This window comes from Medicago sativa, chromosome 2 (genome assembly GCF_051527215.1).
Source record: "Medicago sativa cultivar Bolivia chromosome 2, Bolivia_mono, whole genome shotgun sequence".
Lineage (NCBI taxonomy): Eukaryota > Viridiplantae > Streptophyta > Magnoliopsida > Fabales > Fabaceae > Medicago > Medicago sativa.
This window is the reverse complement of record NC_140750.1, coordinates 54,416,783-54,431,604: the sequence shown is the minus strand read 5'-3', so window position 1 is coordinate 54,431,604 and position 14,822 is coordinate 54,416,783. Positions and strand designations below refer to the sequence as shown.

The 14,822-nt window shown below is 30.8% G+C and overlaps 1 long non-coding RNA gene across 1 annotated transcript; it reads left to right on the top strand.

Moving 5' to 3' along the window:
* The first annotated feature begins 5,565 nt into the window (after positions 1-5,565).
* LOC146948955 (uncharacterized) lies at positions 5,566-7,224 on the top strand. The gene is made up of 3 exons (XR_015025371.1): positions 5,566-6,450; positions 6,746-6,843; positions 6,956-7,224. It is a non-coding gene; the product is annotated as an uncharacterized LOC146948955 (long non-coding RNA).
* Positions 7,225-14,822: the final 7,598 nt, after the last annotated feature.

Here is a 14,822-nt window from a genome sequence, read left to right as displayed (position 1 = left end):
GGTGAGGGCTTGGATCGGGGTTGCAAGGGCCGAGAGTCGGAGTATTTCAGACCATTCCTTGCAATTTATTCATTATGCAGGTGATCTGAATTCGCGTCGTTCATTTTTTCATCTTACTTGGCTCCTGTGTGTGTGGGTTTTGTGGAAGGACCGGAACGACAGGTTATTCAGGAATAGCTCATTACCACATATGTTAGACAAAGTAAAATCTTATTCCTTGTGGTGGTTGAAAGCTAATAATGTTGTCTTTAGTTTCGGTACTCAAAGTTGGTGGTCAAACCCGCTTGTATGTTTGGGTATTGGCTGATTATGTATTTGTAACTTGACTGTGTTCTTTGTCCGTGTTGTTTTGGCACACCGTGTTGTAACAACTACGGTGTTGGTGTTAATATAATTCATTTTTGCCTGTTCAAAAAAAATCAATAGTATGTGTGGATAAAGTAAGATTTTTATAGGTCACGTGTCACTTTCATCTTTATTCTCAATATATTTTTTTAAAAACTTATTTTTTTTGTCATAAATATCTCAACAAAGTACGACTTGTATTATTTTTCTATTTTTCTTTTTGAAGAAGAATTTTCTCTATTTTTCTTATATGTCATTCTTCAACCATGCAGTCTTATATTTGCACGGTCTCAGAATCTGTCTCATTCCGATGTAAATTTGATTCGTCTAGAAGAAGTCAAGAGCCGCTCATTGTCATATCTTCTATACCAACGACCACTCTCCGCCCTCGTTAATCTCGGACATTACATTGACAATAATTAAAAAGGTGAATTTATTTCTTTAATGACTATATCGAAACTCAATTTTTATCAAGGACCAAAATTGATCTTCATTCCTATTTAATTTACATTTGTCTTTCTAGTCTAATTTTTTTTTAAAGGAAAAAAAAAAAAAAGAACTCTTGTAGTATCTCTACGTGCACTGCAAGCAAACCATTCTCCTTTGAGAGCAACAGTGCCCTTTGTCCGTGTAACACAAATTTACAGTTTTTCTCATACGGTACTACAACCTCCAATCACGTTCTAATCCATGGAAAAAGGGAACACATTCATATCTAGGATAGCTCTCTTGTGAAATTGACATTTTGGATTCTCTCCATGCTAGCTAGTTGCTGATAATCATGGTGGCTTAGATTAAGTCTTCCTATGAGTCAATATGGAATTTTGTGGAAATGTGTGTGTCTTTTAATCACAATTTTCGTGGAAGAAACCAATCAGTCATCACAATCATCCTATACCAATTCTTTGAGAGAGTACAAAAAAAATCTAAGTCCATAACTTTTATTTTAACTAAAGTTAACATTTCAATATCAAAGTTTCCCGTAAAACATATCTTCGTTGTACATGTTTAGAGTAAATTTAGAGATATTAGTTTAAAAGAGTAAAATCCATTTTTTTTAGTAAGGATCATCTCTATTTATTTATCAAAATAAATGGAGTATTCCATTTATCGAGAGATAGTCTCAATAAGTAGATAATGAATCCTACCATTAAATGGGTCTTACAACCATTAATTACTTTCTAATTTTTTTTGTATTTTTCTCTCTAAATGACAGAAATTGAGATAATCCTAAATGGAGAAGATCCTAACCAATTATTTTCGTAATGACCATCGTAAAAAATACAACAAGAATTGACAAAAATGGTTTTTTTAGGAGGAATAATTATTCAAGTAAAACAATATAATGGAAAAAAATAATTAATAAAATAAAGTCATTAAAAATGTGACTTGATCATACTACTACCTCCATTCCAAATTATTAATCATCTACAATTTTATACAAATTAAGAAATATAATTTATATGCGAAAGAAATCATAAGTAATTTTACAAAATTATATTTTAATAATTGTATAAAAAAGATACATTAATAGAATTGAAGGAAGGGAGAGTAATGAATACTAAAATGTATGATAGGAAAAGAAACACAAATATTTGATTGATATTATAAAACGATCTATATTTGAAATAATGTTTTACATAATGATTTATAACTTGGGAAAAATGAAGTACTATATCCGATAGAATATATCTCACATTTGAAAAGTCTCATTAATTGGTGCTAAAAGAAATCTATAAATAGGAGCACTTTAATGACCACAAATCATTCATTCCACTTCTCCCAAATAAGTTTTTCTAACCTGTGCAAGATTGCACAGGATAAGGAGTGATTAATGTACCATATTTTATGGGTTTCTCCAAATCCTATTAATGAGCCAATTTATTAGCTTTTTATTTGTTTTTTTGTTGACAAAATTTATTAGCCTTTCCTTAAAACCCGTTCTCTTCCACGCTCACCGCACCAATAAGTAACGAAAAAAAAAACGTTCTCTCTCTCATATTTTTTTTCCTTCTAAAAGCTCTTCCTCTCTAATATTCATTCCAATGTAGTAAGTAATAACCAAATCGAATCAAGGTATAATATGAATTATAACTTTTGTAAGATTCATCATAATTTCTTCCGGTTCTTCTTTTCCTTTGAATTTGGCTAATTTTGCTCACAGTGTTCAAATTGACGGTAGAACCAAAATTGGGCTCCGTTAAGTACACTTTCATAAAAAATGAAGATCTCTCAAACTGCACTAACCAATATAACTGCAAAGCTTTTTTTTTTTAAGGAACTGCAAAGCTTTTAAAAGCAAACTGTAATATTTCAAACGAATGAAAGCAAACTGCAAAGTGATGCGAGAAGAAACTGTAATATTTCAAGCTTATAAAAGCAAACAGTAATCCCTTCAAAAAAAAAACTGTAATATTTCAAACTTGAAGAGTGACGTGAGAAGAGAATAAAATGTTTTAATGTGTTTGTAGAATGTGTCTTTTAAGGGAAGAAGAAGAAAATGTATCAGAGAAGAGAAGAAGAAAAAAAAAATTCAAGGAAAAGACTCTTTAATAAGATTTGGAGAAACCCACAGAATATGGTGCATTAATCACTCCTTATCCTGTGCAATCTTGCACAGGTTAGAAAAACCCTTATCAAATATGCATGCTTTTATATTCTTGTTTTCTACCCTATGTTCACTTTATTCTCCATCCTTTGTTGAATCCACTAAAAACCCTAGTGGCTTCGAAGTTGAACTTATTCATCATGATTCATCATTGTCACCCTTTTACAACTCTTCCCTTACCTCATCAGAGTTAATCATAAATGCAACCTTGCGCTCTATTCCACGTTCCAAACGATTTTCGCTTTCTCAAAATAACGAGTTAAACGAATCGCAAGAATCTATTATAATTCCAAATGGTGGTGATTACCTCATCAAACTTATTTCTAATACTAATAACAATGTTAAGAAAAATTGACAACCCTAATCCTACCTCTCTTGGCGCCAAGGATTCTTTGTTCCATATTAATTGCATGCACAATTCACAACAATTGATTCATATTCAAAACTCCCTTCATTACTAACATTAAAAACGCATATATTGGAGGAATGTGAATGATTCAGCTTCAAAACGTTTTAATTTTTAATAGTTTAATTGGTAAGCAAGAGGGTTGTCAGCATGCTATAACTTCTAGCCTTCTAAAATGAACGTTATGGCCATTTTATTTTGGTTCATGAAATCCAAAATAATGAAAAGTCATTCCTAACATTATATGAACATTAAAATGATTATGCTATCCAAATAAATTCTATTGATTAGATTGGAAACTCTAAAAATAAATGTTTTAATTTTTCCAATAAAATCTTTCCCCATCTTATCTTATATATATGCATGATTGCCCAGCTCTACTACCATGATCATTTATGCTTTTCTGCTTTGTTAAGGTGATGTGATTCTCCTTTTACTTTCCTTTCCTTTATTTTGTGTTTGGATTTACATTTTTGGTCCATAAATTGGATGATATGTTTTCTCAAAAAGAAGTTCATATATGCCACATATATAGCATAGAAAGTTATATATAAAAAAACACGTTATTTTTTTTAGTCTAATGCAGTTTTATTTTCAGGTTTTATCCATAATAATAGAGAGAGGTGTGATTGCTAATGGTGTCAATTTTTTTTATGTGAGTGAGGTTTCTCTTGCTTATATGTCTTATGAATTTTTAAGATGTACTTTTATATCTATTAGTTTATTTTAATAGTTTTCTTCCTTTTCAAAACTATTTGTTGATGGCCTTTTTGATAGTTGAATCAAAGTTTTTTTCCCTCATGATTTATTATTGTAAACCCATTTAAAAATAGTTGATTTTTTTTTTGAAGTGTGATATATTTTTTAAATTAGTTTGTTCATGGTCTTTACATGAAAGTTGTTTTCTCAAATTTAGTTTTGTATTTAGTTTCCTTTGAAATACTTTTATACATTGATTTGGATATTTGGTCATCTCACATTTTCATAGAGCGTATTTTAGTTTGGTTTGTTATCTAGCTCATGATGACATTTTTTAGGAATTATGATCAATATTTATAAAGACAAATATTTGACTACGTGATATTGGAGAAGGTTGTATATTGCATGGAATTTCATCTCAAACCCTGATAAAACCATTTTTTAAAGGCAATCATATGTCTCGCTAAGCCATGTACATGTATTATATTCTACGAGAGTGGTGAAATCTTGAGCAATTATTTGTGTTTGTATTTGAGTTATCTTAAGCTATAATATTGATGATGTGTTACCTCTAAAGGTTACTAAAAAGTATTCATTTAAGTTAGTGTCTTAGGTTGAACATGTATCTATGATCTTTAAAGCATATTAATATTGAAATGTACCTTTGAAATTTTGAAAGCTTAGATGTTTTTTAAGCTAGAACCGTGTTGATTTGACACAAAAAAAAAAGTCTCACTCTCTTTAATATGCTATGTAATTTTAGGTTAGAATTGTGATTGACCAACTCAAAGAAAAAATTCTAATCCTTATTCTATCTAATAATCACTAATATTAATGTAATTAAGCATAAGTTACAAAGAATAGGACCCTTTATTACTACATAATGTCTATATATGATTAAATAAACATGGTAACGTAAACATCAATTGAAAAAAAAATAGACAAACAAAAATATGAATTAAGCAAAGTGACAAAAAGGTGAATCAAACCGTTGGCTAAAATAATTTTGACCAAAAAAAGTCAATAAAATTTCATAAATGGAGGCCTTAAAATAAGCTAATTTAACACCATAATTAAGGATTATCTTTTTAATAAATTAGGAGACCTTAAATAAAAAATAGGAACGTAAAAGTTAGTAGTTAGGTCACATTGCTTAATTTAGAAAAACATGGTTAAATATGAAAAAGACAAAACCACCAAAAATTTATCATATCTTAACTCGAACTTATTGCATCATTTCTTATGAGTAACATTAACATCAAGCATAAATGACTCTAACTATAATAGAAAAGAATATGAGCTTCCAAGATAAAAAAACCAAACAACATATTATTACACCACTACGATACAATAAAAGAATTTTCTTATATGATTGCATTATTAAGATAAACTATGATGTATATCTTTCAACTTATTAAATATTATAGGATCCACCGAAAACTATATTATTTGTATTTAAAATATTTACACAAATCTACGATATAAATCAATATAAATTCTCATATGTTTTAAAAAGTACTTCTATTTTAGTATAAATTAGTATTAAAATAATCATATCACTACATTAAAAAAAATTATAATCCAATAAATAATTGTGATTATACTTATCATAATTTTTATTTTTTCATATGCAAGTTATAATCCAACCCGTTGGCCAGAGAGTTCCTGATGCTCCTTCATCCCTTGCTGTTGCGGGTTCGTGGCACACCAAAATAACATCCAAGCTATGCTTTCATATCAAATGTTGATAGGTGGTTCTCCAAAGTCTGAAACTTTTTTATTCATGGTTTCTATTTTTTTTATTATTGCGGTGATCCAAATAATGATCTGGTTTTTTAATGATCTTATTGAGCCTTTTCAAGAGATGTTCATAAGTTATATTTCGTTCTTATTCATTAAATGAGATGCTTTTGAAATATACTGATTTCTTTGTTTCTACTCCTTTTTTTGTTGATTGGATGATATCAGAGTTGGAATTGATCACTAACTTCATGGTTAATATAGTAGAGGTGAAGAACTAACTTTAAAAAATATTACTAACGTACTATGTGATTTTTTATATTGAAGGGGATTCTAACTAAACATTCTGGTTTTTTTTTTTTTTTACATTTTAATTAACTTTGAAGAGTCTATTGAAATCCATTCATGTGCTTCCAAGTAGAAATCAACATCTAAATATTCTCAAGGATATTAGTGGAATAATAAAGCCTTCAAAGTATCAATACAATTACTGTTCCATTCATTGATTTCTCTATGTACGTTTGGAACAAATATAACTTATTTCAATTTGCTTTTTTTCTCCTTCAGAATAACGTTGCTTTTGGGACCTCCGAGTTCTGGAAAAATGACACTTCTATTGGCTTTGGCCGGGAAACTTGATCAGAAATTGGAGGTTAGAACATTAATAAGAAGATAAACCCACCTCTTATCTATATTTTCTATTTTATCAAAATCATGGCATTTAATTGGTATACATGGTGGGATTGTTCACCTTTCAACTGACTTCAAATGATCCTGTTGAGTTGGAGCATTAAAAACTACAATTATTCATAATTAGTTGGTGCGATCCACTATCCCAATTGGTGGAACAATCGATGCATACATTCTATTGTGCTGTGCTTTTGCAATTCACTGATATATTTGTTATCCTAATCACTTAATTTCTTGCATTATTAATAAAAAATAAGAGGGTGAAACACTGTTGCTCATGTCATAATAAGCTCGGGCTGTGTTTTTGATCATTGTTGATCAGAAATGGAATCTACTAAAAGGCGCAAAACCAACGGTATGTAATTTTGATTCATAATTTTAAATAACATGAAGGTAGCATAGTGATTTTCGTTGCTATAAAAGTGACAAATTGTGTCGCAGTCCTTGATCAATGCTCTTTAATGTAGTTGACACTCCATCAACGCATAGAGAAAATAGAACTTTGCCATCAGATAAAGCAGGCCTCAAACCGATTGCTCCTGGAAAATACAATCTAAGGCATGTGGGAAATGAAGGTAGTATACAAGGAGGTGGAGATTGTATTGATAACACAACCAATGTCGTATACAAGGAGGTGGAGATTGCATTGATAACTCCACCAACCTTGAACCGTCATTTTAAATTTTTTGGATTTGTCATGATGTACTGTATTTTGATTTCTTACTATATGATGCTGGGCTTGGGACTATATTTTTTAAATTAAAGGCTATAAATGCCCGTGCGTTAGCACGGGTAGGAGAACTAGTGAAAATCTATATAGGCACCCCACCTGTTGAAAGGCTTGCTGTTGCAGACACAGGTAGTAATCTTATTTGGGTACAATGTTCCCCCTTGTGAGAAATGTTTTCCACAAGACAAACCTTATTTTGATCCAAACAAATCTTCCACTTACATGGGTTTGTCATGTGACTCACAATCTTGCTCATTACTGTTGTAATAAATTATGCATGAACTATCTTTATAAATAATAATCGATATATAAATATAACAATCAATTAAATATAAATAAAAGAGAGATGAATGAAATTATCTTTTTGAGGTTGTTGTTGAAATCGATCACTGACCACACCGCTATGAACATCTTTGACAACCAAGCGAAATCTGCTACCGAATCAACTATCAAGATCTGTAGAACGAACAAACAATGAGATAGTCTGAGACGTGATGATCGCACTGTCCTTAAGGATTTTCTGCGTGATTATACGCTAACCGCCCAGGATTTAACAGACCCTTCCCGGTAAAAACCGAGGATACAGAACTGACAAGAAGAATTATTTTCAGGAAGATGTAACCCAAAAATTGTTTTCTATATGTTCGATGTATAACTCTAAGCATGAATATGGGGGCTTTTCTGTGTTAGTCGTGTCTGCCAAAATCAATAACTCATTATTAGTAAATGCATGGCAATTAAAATTGAAGGTTATGTTCAACAAACTCAACAAAATTAAAGTGTATACGGTTATGCTACTACACGTGTTTGAGTAAGTCATAAGGAGTATTGCTCATCTATAATAACTAATATGAAAATAAATGTCCATTGAATTTACCATTTTACCCCTAGGAGGGGCATTTTGGTAAATTAATTATTGGAAGGTTTTTTTTTTAGGGTTGGCATTTGAATTTCCATTTTTGCCCCTAACCAATTTTTTTAATTATTTTCTAATTTTTATATTTTTAATAACTTTTAATTATTTTCCAATTTTTATATTTTTAACTATTTTTCAATTTTTCCTCCCAAATTCAGTTGCTTCTACATTGCCGTTGTGGGAGATTAAGGTATCGTTTGACCCGACTTTTTTCAAACTTCTCTACATTTTTAAGGAGAAGTTAGGCCGAATACAATATCAATTAAGTACTTACTAAAAAAAGTATTTTTTTTTTAACGCATAAAATTGAATGGAATGAGCTTTGACCAGAAGTTGTTGAATGTTACTTTAAAAAACTACTTCTCGACAATTTATTTCACAAGCACCTCTTTTCAACTCACGCTGGGAACCTTTTCTTTATTTTTTAATATTATATTTCAATATGTTTTTTTCTTCCATTTAACTTTATTTTTTTAACCGTTCCGTTAATTTTTTAAGGAGGTTCCATTTAATTTTATTACCTTTTTTTCAAAGGAATTTTATTATCTTTTCATCACTTATATATTTAATTTCAATATCGTTTAACCATCACAATCTCACAAATATTTTTATTCACGCTGTCATTTAATGATCCCAAATATTTTTATCTCCTTTCTTCAACCTCGCGAATATACACACATATTAACGTTTAGAGTAATATTTTATGTCCGTCTGTCTGTTTTTTTGTTACGCTAATGCATATAATTTTTTTAGTGTTGCTTGGTTGAGTGCTACCTCACCAATTTTTTTAACTATTTTCCAATTTTTATATTTTTAAATTTTTTTAACTATTTTACAATTTTTTATTTTTAACTATTTAAAACTAAGTTGATGGTTCATGGTTTTTAAGGTTTATATTTTGACATATTACAATGATTCACAATTATCTGTCATTTTACCATCTATCCTTTCAATGTAATCTTCCAGACTGAATATTACTAAGCATATGTGAAGAGACTGAGATATTACTTTTTTGACGTCAAAGAGATTTTTTATTTTTTAACGGTCAAATTACTAATAACCAAGTTCCTACACAAGACGCTAAAGAGTTTAATGTGTTTCTTTCGTTCATTTTGTGTCATGTAAATATTGGTGTTAATCCCTTTTTAGTAACTCTATGACAGAAGCGCTCACTTTTATAATTTTAACTAATATGTAATTTATGATGTTTTTTTGCTCTTGATAAAGCTTTAATAAATATTTTGATAAAGATTTATAATTTTTGTGCAATATTCATTAATTTGTTCATTTTTCCTTCGGAACAATTTTTTTACAAAATACGTTACTGAACCCCATGCCTTAGACCATGCATCACAAATATTTGGATTATGCGACCTTCATTCTCAAATTTACGAAGAATGGTAATATTCCGTAATTTGAACATGTCTCCTTTAAAATAAGTTTTTTAAACGTGCCTATAATTCACATGAAAGGACTCGATACTAAATTGCAGTTAATATCTGCCTTTGCTGTAGATCATGTGAAATGATTTATATACGTTGAAACTGAAAGGCAAAATGATATAAATCAAGTAGAGAGGCATTCAACTATCTGTCTGATTCAGAAGTTTGTTCACCTGAAAGGACTGAATACTAAATTGCAGTTAATATCTACCTTTGCTGTAGATCATGTGAAAGGATTTATATACGTGGTACTAAATTGCAGTTAATATCTGCCTTTGCTAGGGGTGGCAAAAATACCCATGCCCATGGGTACCCGTGGGTAAAATCCGTCACGGGTATGGAGCGGGTAGCTAAACAGGTATCCACAGGTATAATAAATGGGTATTTGACTACCCATTATTATATGGACACAGACACGGATTGGATTGTATCCATACCCACGGGTACCCATACCCGATAATAAATTAAGTAAATTACTAATATATTTTTATATATCATATCTTATTAATTAAAGTTGGTACCTTATTGAAGAAAATTTTACCGCCCACCTAAAAATCCTCAATAATAACCTATTTTATTTTAAATTTTTTTAATTCATCTTATTAAGTTCACCGTTTCCACTTCATTCACATCATAAAACATATAGATTATATAAGAATCATGAATTTTCTATGAATTATGTATGATTTATGAAATTTTCAGTGGATTATGTATGGATGTTTAAAAGTTGAAGTTTTTTGAAAAAGTTATTATTTGTACCAAAAAATAAATAAATTCAAAACTCCATGGGTACCCATGGATACCCATGGATACCTCAATACCCACGGGTACCCGTATAGTGGGTACCCACGAGGATACGGGGTGGGCACGAGTATCATATTTATCCAACGGGGCGGGGACATGTATCATATTATCCTTACCCATGGGTATCAACTGACATTTGCTGTAGATCATGTGAAAAGATTTATATACGTTGAAGCTAAAACACAAAATGATATAAAGTAGGTAGAGAGGCATTCAACTATCTGTCTGATGCAGAAGTTTGTTCACCTGAAAGAACTGGATACTAAATTGCAGTTAATACCTGCCTTTGTTGTAGATCATGTGAAATGATTTATATATGTTGAAGCTGAAAGTCAAAATGATATAATCAGATAGCTTTGGTAATAGGGTTTTCATTGGTTTATAGATAGATATCAATTATTACTGGAAAAGTGTTTCTACCGTTGACTAAATATGTTTTCATTTGTTACTCGTGATCAAGCCATTTTGAAGATTTAATTTTGTAATCCGTAATGCAAGAGTACTCTAAATATTATATTATGGTTTATAATTATCTGTCATTTTTGCAATCTATCCTTCCAATATAATATTTTGTCAAATACGTTACTGAACCCCCGTGCGAAGCACGGGTTTGTAACTAGTATAGCATAAAAATAGGGAGCACATTGTACATCCCATTTGACTTGGTAAATTAAAAAAGAAAACATGTGCTCAAAGAAATTATTTGAAAAAATGTTTAGACTAGGTTCAATATATGACCAGAGGGATTGGATCATGTCTAATAAAATAAAACAATAATAATATTAAGTTTTTATTAAGAATATTTTTTCTATATGTCTCAATTGAAAATATGGAACACAAATTATTTGAAATTTTTGAAATATACTCAAAATTAACAACAATCCCCCACATATTTCAAAAGTTTAAAATAAGTTAGAAAAAAGACTTCCTGGGTTAACATCCTGGATGTGATGCATCAAACTGGTGTAGCAAGCTATATGAACCAGCCCTAGAATGATAATACTTAACATACAGTGAAGACGGTGTAGCAAGCTATATGAACCAAAATCACTTGGCGTATGTTAGTGGTATACCACTCGCATCACACCCCCACAGTTCTTGTTGTTGGCGCTGTTGGTGCGCTAATAAGCTGTGCGCGTGCCTGGATTATTTCATGAGTGCTCCAGAGATTTCGCCAATATCTGATACAAGCGGCCCCAATTGACACTCATATAGGTGATTTCATCAAGTGTATGCTGCAAATCATACACCACCCATAAGGGATATGAAATTCATTAAAAGCTTTATAGGTTTATCCTCTCATTAATGGAGTGTCTACCACATCTCACACACACACCATAGGAAAGGGACGAGAACAAAAATTAATTAACTAATTTTTTTTTTTGTGCTAGCAGAACTAATAAGTGACTTGTTCTTACCCATATGAATCTTATTCGTGGGATCTCCAATCACAAAGGTTAGGTTCCCATCACTTATTAATTTCAAATGGCTTAAGTCCCAATCCCCTCGATGCACACAAATTTATTTCATCCCAGGGGCTTTGTTTAGTGTAACAGCCCGGTGGGCCCCTCGCAAGGCAAGGCACTGCACCCCCCGCACTGCACTGTTACTCACAAGCTTAATCACTAGCCCCCTCACCATACTAGTGTTTTTGCCTCCCGTGGGAATCGAACCTAGTACCTGGGGATAAGTACTACTTCAATGCATTCCCACTACCAATTGAGGGGCATTTTGGTAAATTAATTATTGGAAGGTTTTTTTTTTAGGGTTGGCATTTGAATTTCCATTTTTGCCCCTAACCAATTTTTTTAATTATTTTCTAATTTTTATATTTTTAATAACTTTTAATTATTTTCCAATTTTTATATTTTTAACTATTTTTCAATTTTTCCTCCCAAATTCAGTTGCTTCTACATTGCCGTTGTGGGAGATTAAGGTATCGTTTGACCCGACTTTTTTCAAACTTCTCTACATTTTTAAGGAGAAGTTAGGCCGAATACAATATCAATTAAGTACTTACTAAAAAAAGTATTTTTTTTTTGAACGCATAAAATTGAATGGAATGAGCTTTGACCAGAAGTTGTTGAATGTTACTTTAAAAAACTACTTCTCGACAATTTATTTCACAAGCACCTCTTTTCAACTCACGCTGGGAACCTTTTCTTTATTTTTTAATATTATATTTCAATATGTTTTTTTCTTCCATTTAACTTTATTTTTTTAACCGTTCCGTTAATTTTTTAAGGAGGTTCCATTTAATTTTATTACCTTTTTTTCAAAGGAATTTTATTATCTTTTCATCACTTATATATTTAATTTCAATATCGTTTAACCATCACAATCTCACAAATATTTTTATTCACGCTGTCATTTAATGATCCCAAATATTTTTATCTCCTTTCTTCAACCTCGCGAATATATACACATATTAACGTTTAGAGTAATATTATATGTCCGTCTGTCTGTTTTTTTGTTACGCTAATGCATATAATTTTTTTAGTGTTGCTTGGTTGAGTGCTACCTCACCAATTTTTTTAACTATTTTCCAATTTTTATATTTTTAAATTTTTTTAACTATTTTACAATTTTTTATTTTTAACTATTTAAAACTAAGTTGATGGTTCATGGTTTTTAAGGTTTATATTTTGACATATTACAATGATTCACAATTATCTGTCATTTTACCATCTATCCTTTCAATGTAATCTTCCAGACTGAATATTACTAAGCATATGTGAAGAGACTGAATATTGCTAAGCTAATATTACTTTTTTGACGTCAAAGAGATTTTTTATTTTTTAACGGTCAAATTACTAATAACCAAGTTCCTACACAAGACTCTAAAGAGTTTAATGTGTTTCTTTCGTTCATTTTGTGTCATGTAAATATTGGTGTTAATCCCTTTTTAGTAACTCTATGACAGAAGCGCTCACTTTTATAATTTTAACTAATATGTAATTTATGATGTTTTTTTGCTCTTGATAAAGCTTTAATAAATATTTTGATAAAGATTTATAATTTTTGTGCAATATTCATTAATTTGTTCATTTTTCCTTCGGAACAATTTTTTTACAAAATACGTTACTGAACCCCATGCCTTAGACCATGCATCACAAATATTTGGATTATGCGACCTTCATTCTCAAATTTACGAAGAATGGTAATATTCCGTAATTTGAACATGTCTCCTTTAAAATAAGTTTTTTAAACGTGCCTATAATTCACATGAAAGGACTCGATACTAAATTGCAGTTAATATCTGCCTTTGCTGTAGATCATGTGAAATGATTTATATACGTTGAAACTGAAAGGCAAAATGATATAAATCAAGTAGAGAGGCATTCAACTATCTGTCTGATTCAGAAGTTTGTTCACCTGAAAGGACTGAATACTAAATTGCAGTTAATATCTACCTTTGCTGTAGATCATGTGAAAGGATTTATATACGTGGTACTAAATTGCAGTTAATATCTGCCTTTGCTAGGGGTGGCAAAAATACCCATGCCCATGGGTACCCGTGGGTAAAATCCGTCACGGGTATGGAGCGGGTAGCTAAACAGGTATCCACAGGTATAATAAATGGGTATTTGACTACCCATTATTATATGGACACAGACACGGATTGGATTGTATCCATACCCACGGGTACCCATACCCGATAATAAATTAAGTAAATTACTAATATATTTTTATATATCATATCTTATTAATTAAAGTTGGTACCTTATTGAAGAAAATTTTACCGCCCACCTAAAAATCCTCAATAATAACCTATTTTATTTTAAATTTTTTTAATTCATCTTATTAAGTTCACCGTTTCCACTTCATTCACATCATAAAACATATAGATTATATAAGAATCATGAATTTTCTATGAATTATGTATGATTTATGAAATTTTCAGTGGATTATGTATGGATGTTTAAAAGTTGAAGTTTTTTGAAAAAGTTATTATTTGTACCAAAAAATAAATAAATTCAAAACTCCATGGGTACCCATGGATACCCATGGATACCTCAATACCCACGGGTACCCGTATAGTGGGTACCCACGAGGATACGGGGTGGGCACGAGTATCATATTTATCCAACGGGGCGGGGACATGTATCATATTATCCTTACCCATGGGTATCAACTGACATTTGCTGTAGATCATGTGAAAAGATTTATATACGTTGAAGCTAAAACACAAAATGATATAAAGTAGGTAGAGAGGCATTCAACTATCTGTCTGATGCAGAAGTTTGTTCACCTGAAAGAACTGGATACTAAATTGCAGTTAATACCTGCCTTTGTTGTAGATCATGTGAAATGATTTATATATGTTGAAGCTGAAAGTCAAAATGATATAATCAGATAGCTTTGGTAATAGGGTTTTCATTGGTTTATAGATAGATATCAATTATTACTGGAAAAGTGTTTCTACCGTTGACTAAATATGT